This window comes from Balaenoptera ricei, chromosome 7 (assembly GCF_028023285.1).
Source record: "Balaenoptera ricei isolate mBalRic1 chromosome 7, mBalRic1.hap2, whole genome shotgun sequence".
Classification (NCBI taxonomy): Eukaryota; Metazoa; Chordata; class Mammalia; order Artiodactyla; family Balaenopteridae; genus Balaenoptera; species Balaenoptera ricei.
In genome coordinates this window covers 70,342,659-70,352,131 of record NC_082645.1, presented here as the reverse complement: position 1 = coordinate 70,352,131, position 9,473 = coordinate 70,342,659, and positions in this window count along the sequence as shown.

Sequence of the window (9,473 nt, the reverse complement as noted above, 5' to 3'; positions counted from 1 at the left end):
ACATTCCTTTTTTTAAATATTCTTTTCCATTATGGTTTATTACAGGACATTGAATATAGTTCCCTGTGCTATACATTAGGACCTTGTTGTTTATCCATTCTAAATGTAAAAGTTTGCATCTACCAAACTCAAATTCCCAGTCCATCTCTCTCCCTCCCCTCCTCCCCCTTGGCAACCACAAGTCTGTTCTCTATGTCTATGGGTCTGCTTCTGTTTTGTAGATAGGTTCAGTTGTCTGACTCTATACTTTGCTGTGCCAGTCTAGGCAATTAATTAATTAATTTCTCTGAGCACCACTTTTTAATCTCTAAATATTAGAATTATACCCACCTCAAAAGGAGTTTACAAGTGTACAAATGTGCTGTAATTGTAAATACACGTAAAGTCTTAAAACTGAGCTGGAGGAACAGCAGCAAATAGCCAGGACTTGTGGAGGACTTGGGCTCTTGGAGGGCCTGGACCCAGTAATAGTTAACCTGGGGCCTAAGCAGCTAAGACAAAGAGCAGGACTGTCTGGCTTGTAGGGCTGCAGGGAAAGGGTGCATGCTCCAAGAGGAGGGTGGGTGGAGAGAAATGACAGGCATCAACCCTCTTGTAATTTTTTGATCTTCCATGCTTGGGCATGTGCTTATTTGAGACTTGGTTTAAGGTTTGCCAACTTGTATCACTTGTTTCTGCCTATAGAAATGTTAAGACATTTTCCAAGCCAATTAGAGGGAACAATGGATGCCACTAGAAAGTCTAAAGTGCCATTGCAAGATCCAATTCCCAGGACTGAAACAGATGTATTCCCTGAAATAACTCAGGGTTCTAATGTGAATATGAAAGCCTTCACAGAAACCCTTTTCAGAGCCTCTAAAGCTTATTTAACTGGCTTTGATATCTTAGCATCAGATATGAGTGAAGAGAACAATACAGAAACTTCTTTAGCACCTCTCTTTTAGGGAGCCACCCATTTTCCCATTTCATAACAATTGGCTAGGCCTGGCCAGTCTGTATGTTTTCAATACCACTTAGCTTATGGTCCAGGCCTGACCAGTCAGAGCACTGCATCCCCCTGACTTCAGTGGTTGCTAAAGGGATGAGCATGTAACTCAAACTGGGTGATTCAGAGTCCTCCAGGTTTCTAACTTCTACAATCCATATGGTTTTAGGAATACCTGCAACCATTTTGCTGATACACAGACAAATCCTATGTGATTTCAAGCAAAGCAGAGGCAAGCAGAACCAAAATCAAAGAGGCAAGAAAACAGAGTTCTGATGAAATTGTTTAAACCCCTGGATTCAGCAGGAGATGTACCTTTTGGTCTTCTCGCTTACATTTTTCTATCACTTGATACTGAAAATGTTTTGGCTTGAACAATTCCATAGTGTTAAACTCCAAATATTTCTCATTATGTTATATAGTTTGTAATTTAACTGAAGAAAAATAGAAGAGATTTTTTTAGCTAAAAATAATTTAATATTGTAGGATTTCTTATCATATGTAGACCCTGCTGAGATGTTTGCTATAGTTTTAGAAATAACAGATAAATTTGTGCCATAAAGCTTATTAACATGAAAACTTTTCTCATACAGGTCTTTATCTTATTAATTAGATTAAATGCAATTGCTTAGTAAAGAAATAGTTTCTACAGGGACTTCAGGTATGCCAGAGTATATTAGGAAAACGTGCAGATACTCTTTCTTTGATACGTCTTTTGACAATTGAAGACTATTTCAACTGTCAACCGTGAAGACATATATTGTCTCATGTACCATGACTAGGAGCTATACTGAAGTGCTAATATTTTCAAGTGATTATCACGTCTGTCTAAGAAGAGTAATAATAAAAATGTTATTTGAAAACATTAAGATTTTTTTTCTTACCTCAGAAAAACTATGCAAAGTTCTTTAGTCATTATTCAAGTTGTAAAATTAACTCATTATATGAAAATGTAAAGAAGACTAATGGTACTCTTAGAATATAAAACTATAGTAAATTGTTAATTATAAATTCATTTCCTCCTCCTTGTTCATCATAATGATTTACTTTTAAAATCTGGAACAAATAAGCCCAATTAACCAATTTTGATTATGGGTTTGCTCTTGGTTAAAATATTTCAATTTATATCTGCTTTTATGGGGGAGGGAATGTTGAAATACCCAAGATTTTGGGAAATATTTAATAAATAATCACTTTAATTTTATATTAGTTATAAAATATTGGGAATAGCTTAATTATGATATGACAACAGATAGAAAGTGGGCCTAGTTTTTTTTTTTTTTTTTAAATTAATTAATTAATTAATGGCTGTGTTGGGTCTTCGTTTCTGTGCGAGGGCTTTCTCTAGTTGTGGCAAGCGGGGGCCACTCTTCATCACGGTGCGCGGGCCTCTCACTATCGCGGCCTCTCTTCTTGCGGAGCACAGGCTCCAGACGCGCAGGCTCAGTAATTGTGGCTCACGGGCCCAGTTGCTCCGCGGCATGTGGGATCTTCCCAGACCAGGGCTTGAACCCGTGTCCCCTGCATTGGCAGGCAGATTCTCAACTACTGCGCCACCAGGGAAGCCCTGGGCCTAGTTTTTAATGATTGAATATATTTTTTGTATTATGTTTAAGTTAATTTTTTATTAGGTAGTATTAAAATTAAATTAAATTAAATTAAAAACACAGTAAAAAGTCTATACCATCCTTTTCCCCATATGCCTAGTACTCACTTTATATTCTTCTTCCCACCCCTCCCCTTGCATAGGCAACTCCCATACATAGATGCCTATATATCCTTCCAAAGTTTCTTTTTTCATGTACAAGGAAGCATGTATATAGAAACTTAATACTCCCGCATATTTTACACATGTTTGAAAACTTTTACTATGAAGTCTGTTGTCTTTGCTTTCTATTCTTTATATGTCTTCTGACAGTTAAGGAGTTTTTTTTCCTCCCTTGTGGTTGCCTTTATAAATATAACTATGTATAGTCTACAGTATCAACTCTACTAAGACAACTAATAAAATAAACATGTTTCTTCTTCCTTCCTGTTCCCTCCTTTTTCTTCCACCATCTGATAGTATAGAATAAAATTATCTTTCTTAGTATTTGCCCTTATATGGTTAAATATGCATATATTTCTATTAATTGATCTGTCAGCTTCAAATAACATTTTTGACTCCCAGCTATTACAGACAAGACAATCAGAAAATTTATTTACTCTCTACCTTTCCTTTATGCCCTCCCTGTATTTATTAGTTTATCATTTCTACATTTTCAGAACATACTATATTTACATCCTGATTTTTTGCCCTTATCCTCACTTATAGTCAGTGTCAGTTCTACAGTTACATGTATTTCAGTCCTCATTTCCAGTCTCTTTACTGCAGTTTTCCTGACCTTGTTTGGATAAAGTTCATCCTTTTGTATCTACTACTAGGAAAGAAACATTATTTGAAGAGAATATGATTGTATACTAACCAACCCTGCCCCCCCCCATGTAATCAGTTGAAAACCTGCTGTAAATAAGAACATTCAGTGAAGTAAAGGGACATGGAAGTAACATAGAGAAATCAGTACTTTTTATTATATAGGGAACAACTATAAACAAATGACTCCATAAAATACCTAGAAATAAACACATCAAGAAATATATAAAACCTATATCTAGAAAATTTTAGAAAACTCCTGAAGAGCACAAAAGAAGAATTGAAATAATGGAAAGATATACCAAGATTTTGACAGGAAGATTCAAAATCATGAAGTTATCAATTCTTCATAACTTATAAATTTAAAGTGATCCAATAAGAGAACCAAGTGTTTTTAAGCTAGAAAAATTGATTATAAAGTTTATATAGAAAAAATATACAAACAAGAATATTGAAAAGAACTTTGAAAAAAGGAGCAATAGTGGTAGGGGCAGGATTTCCAGAGGCAAAACATTTTATGTCTCAATAATTCAACAGAGAGCTAGTATATAAATAAACAAACAGCCAGAAATAAATGATATGGAAATCTAGTATATTACATAGGTGTTATCTCCAAACTAAAGGGTAAAAATGTATTATTAAACAAATGGTCCTGGGATGATGGGTAGCTCTCTGGAAAAAATAAAATTGAATCCACATTGTACACTATATACTATGATGAATTTCAGTTGCACCAAGAACTTACATGTAAAAGAAGAAGCCATTAAAATACTAGATGAAAATTTATTTTTCAGTGGGAAGGCTTTTCTAACTATGAATCAAAATCCAGAATCTGTAATAAAAAAAGATTAGTGGATTTGGAACTATAAAAAAGAAAAAAATTCTTCATGACAAAAATACCACATGGTAAGTCAAAAAACAAATTTCAATCTTGAAAAAATTTTGCAATTTATATCACAGGCAAAGAATAAATCTTACCATTATACAGAAAGCTCCTAGAGCTCAACCAGAGACCAACAGCCTAAAAGTTAAGAGCGCAAAAGATATAAGCAGTTCACAAATAACAAAATACAAATAATTTAAAAACATAAAAGAGGTAGTCAACCTCACTGAAAATTAGAGGTTTTTATAATGAAGGGTATCCAATTGATTCATTGTTCTAAGTTTTTAAATTCAAATTATTCTATTAAGATCCTATAATTTGCATGATATTACTCATAGGGTTGGCCAAAAGTTTGTTTTTCTGTACAACGTTATCAAAAAGCCTGAACGGACTTTTTGACCAACCCAATACAACAATTTCAACTGCAGTTTATTTTCACATGGAGTGACATTTTATGTTATCTTTTATTGTGCACCTGTTTTCATATTTCTGGAACAAGTTCCAATCATTAGGATGAATGCAGTAATTAAGGGCCTACTAAAGATGAATCTTCACCCATACATGCTGTGTGAATTTTGATCACTCTAATATCTGCCACTGCTATTAAAACAATTCATTCTCATTTCATCAAGTATTCTTGTAAACTTATTTTCTTTTAGTCTTCACATTAGAGAGTTGTTTTTCTCTCTGAGTATCAAAAAATGCTACCCATGTGAGATGAGGCATTCAAGACAAGGGTAACATTATTCCCTGAGTAATAGTGACACCTGCAATCCTTAGTATCACAAAATATGATAATTGCATCAGCTTTGTGCTACAAAACTGACAATTGAAAACCCGCTTTGGCAAAGCAGGACTCTTTTGCTACTGCTTGGTTTGTTTCAGTTGTTTGTGTTCTTAGTCCACCTGTTCCTGAAGTTATTTTCATTTCCTCCAATACTTGGTATCTTAGTATTATAAACATATGGGAGGTGGATGGTTATAATACATACTCCGTGTTTGATCTCTTCGGCAGAGACAGTACCCGAGAGAACTCTCTGGGATAACTGGATTTTCCTATGTCTGGCTCAAGCTTTATTGAGTTATGTTGGTCTGTGAGATCACATTGTACTGAGTAGAGGCTCTCTCAGCACACCCTGATTTATCCAACTTGCCCACTGAACTGGTGCTCCACATTCCCTCTGCAAAACATATTCATGACCAGAGCAAGCTGAATGCAGATGGCTGAAGACTGCTCTCTCATGCACTCTGCTCCTCCTTGGATAGCTGCATACTTACCATAAATCAAGAAGCTTGTCCCCACTGTTTCTTTTATGTGAGTTTTATTATAATCACTAAACATAATTTTAATTAAATATTCCATAAACTGACAAGAATGGAAAGAAAGTGTTGTTTGCATGATAACTAGACTGAATGCTTTGGAAAGACTCAATTAAAAAGGTCACTTAAAAATCCTGTCAGATAAAGTATTGGTGAGACAACAGTAAAAACATTAGAGAAATTATACAATATGAAAGGATTTTCTATTTAGATTGTTCTGAAAGACTGCATCCCTGAGATTTCTCTTCATATTAAAAAATTGAAATTGGAAATTGTAGACTGCATTGTGAGTTTGGTTCTGCAAGGTATCACACAAAACTCCAGTCAAGTAGTGGGCTCATACTCACAGAAGTTTTGCTCTACATGAAAAAAAACTGGAAAATGAATGTACATTTGTATATTTTAAATTCAGGTAAAATGTTTAAAGTATATATGCAATGCTTTTAAATGATTCAACTCTTTACACCAACTGGTTTTGATTAATTGACCAATTACAAATGCTGATGTTTCAGATAAGCGGATTTGTACTGAACTTGAACATGAATGGCTGTCCTTTTAATATTTTCATGCGGACCTAAGTTTTTGAGATAGGTAGAAGTTTGTTTTTGGAAGAATATAATGTTCTCTTAGGATGCAGGCAAAGTGATTAGAAAAAGTTTTGAGAATATCTGAAATAAGGGCAGGATGAAACGGAAGTGGGAGCAAAATGAGAAAACTGTGGACCCAGAAGTCATGTTCTTCCTATTCCTGCTGGAAGAAATCCATGACCTAAATCACAAATTAACACCTCTTCTCTTTCCCCCATGGCTTATTTTAATAAGAGACAAAGGGCTTCCCTGGTGGCTCAGTGGTTGACAATCTGCCTGCCAAAGCAGGGGACACGGGTTCGAGCCCTGGTCTGGGAAGATCCCACATGCTGCGGAGCAACTAGGCCCGTGAGCCACAACTACTGAGCCTGCGCGCCTGGAGCTTGTGCTCCGCAACAAGAGAGACTGTGACAGTGAGAGGCCCGCACACTGTGATGAAGAGTGGCCCTCGCTAGCTGTAACTAGAGAAAGCCCTCGCACAGAAACGAAGACCCAACACAGCCAAATATAAATAAATAAAGAAGCTTTCATTTAAAAAAAAAAAAAAAGAGACAAAGACTTTCAAGCTAATAGTAAGGGTATTCTAAGTACAAGTAACTGTACATAACACTAGCCATTTCTATTTTAGTGTGAATTAATTTTTAGTCTTTGTGTAAATGACTGAGGCTGGTGGGGCTTCTGGAAGATGATGTAGATAAGAAACAGGAAGAAAAGTACAAACACCAGGTTGGAGCAGGGCAAGACAGGGTGTACCTTCTTAAAGTAGTATTAGATGAGGAAAATCTATTTGACTACATGGATAAAGCTGTTGTTTTCAAAATTTTCCATGCAATCAATGTCACACTGTTGACCCCAGCAACTGAAATCTTATTCATGTTGTGCTATCTACCCATTTCATGCTGACCTGCTATCACCCTGACAGTTTGTCTTAATTATATTTGAGTAAGTCTATTCATCATGCCATTTTGTTTTACTTTGTTTTGATTGTAGCAAATGGAGCCAACATGAAATTCATCTTTATCTGTAATCTAGCAGGATTGGAAAATAAGTCTCTAAGACCTACTAGATGGATACAACATAACCTGAGTGCTACAAATTATGTGGTTTGAGTTTACCATGATGTCATGAAATCATTCTCCTTTTACTTACATTCTGGGAAAAAAATATACTTTTTATTTAATGAATTAAGAAATTCAGAGAGAAACAAAGCAACACTGGCACCTGATAGTCATAATTTGAGTTCGTCTTATCATAAACTTGATCCTTTTACTTAAAATTGAAGGGTACTACATAAACTGTGTGTTTATAAGAGTAATAATCTTTTAAAATAAAATTTGAATTATTACAAACAATTCTTTGCTGTATTCCATTTTCTTTCAGTTATAGAGATACTTGAAAAAATAATTTAACTTTGTAAAACTAGGAAATTACTTATAGTAAGTCTAGGACCCAGTTGGGCACAGAAGCCGTGAAGGAAAGAAGACATAATTTTCAAGGTAGAAGGATATTGCCTCTTACGGTGTCTAACAGAGCTACCCTATTGCTAGAGTGAGAAAAAGGGTAACTAGAGCAGCAGGGGACATAATTACAAATAAAAGGGGAAATACAACTATCTTTGAATTTATTGCCAAATGTTTAAAAAGGAAGTTTTAAGTTTGCAGTTATTCTTCCATTTACTCAGGTGAATGATAAATCTTGCAAAGTTGATAGGTAAAGCCTCAGACTTTATATATTTGGCCTCTAGGATAAAAGTAGTCTCGTTAAAACATACTGGCAATTAAAATTTTTATTTTCAATGGTAGTACAGTTAAAGAAAGCATACTGTGTTTTTGTTTGACATTAAATCTGATGGAATATTTGTCTGGAAGAAAAATACGCCTGATTTTGTGTGTGTGTATCTGTGTGTATGTGCATGCTCTTGTTTACGTGTTATTATCCTAAGGCTTTTTTACTTTTCCGTCCATCTCCTTGGTCTAAACCAACCTTCTCTCACATCCTATATACTTCAGTCTGGAAGTGAATAAAACCCTCTGAAAGTTGTTTACAATTAGCATAAGAAAGGGAGAAAGAAAGCATTGACTATAATTTAGTATCAGTGTATCTAATTCCACTGATTTTATTAATAATGCTTCCCATTTGTGGGAAGTATAAAAGCAAATTAATTACTGCCATTTCTGCTGGACTCTTGAGTTCAACCTACATTTTTGAGAATAGCAAATATTATAAATTTTACAATTTCCTGACATTATACTTGACAGAAATGCGGAGAAATACTTTCATGTGAAAACTTTGCCAGAGAGGAGGAAAAGTGAATCATACCAAAACTTTTATTTGCTTTTATATAAAATTAACTTTTACTAACATAACCTCTGTTAAAGCAAATCCCCCAATAATAGGACCTCAACATGTTTAAGTGCTTTGCGATTGTACGAACTCAAATTCTCACTAAATGAATAAACATTAAAAAGAAAGAAGAAAATGGAGGGGAAAAGGAGAAATGAGAAAATTTGGATGAAAAGAATTAATAACATTAAAGTGTGAATATTCTAAATGTTAATATAGAAACAAAATTAATTTTTAATCAGAACTCCTCACATGCTATTTTTTCAGTCTGATGAAGTGTTTTAAAATTTTTTATAAAGGTAAAAATGCATGAGATAAGTAAGATATTTTTGGAAAAGAGGACTAGAGAAGGAGAACTTGCTTTACTAGATGAGAACATGCAGTACTTTACTGTATTTGAATCAATATGGCATTGGCATCAGAAAAGACCAGTGGAAAAGAATCCAAAATCTGAAAATAGATCCTGGTGAGGATGAGAATTTAACATATGGCAAAGGTGGTATTTTAACTCACTGGGAAAATGTTTTTTTCAACATATAGTGCTAGCCCAATTGGCTACCCATCAGGAAGTAAATAAAATTGTAACAGTACCTCACACCATATAGATAAATTTTGGATGGACTGAAAATTAAATTTAACAAAAACGCAGTAACAAACACGTATAAGAAAATCTAGAAGACCATGGTTATAAACTGGGGGGAAGGAGAGTTTTATTTTTTAAAAAGTAAATAGAAAAAGCAATATATTTGGAAAAGATATTTGTATGTAGAATGCAGACAGAAGATTAATATTTATAATACACAAAGAGTTCTTAGAAATTGACAAGGAGATAATCCAAGAGAAAATGGGCAAAGGAAAATAACTAGGCAAATCATGAAAGAGTTAATCCAAAAAAGTTCAACCTCCTTATAGGCAGGCAAAAGTTAATTAAACTAATATCTG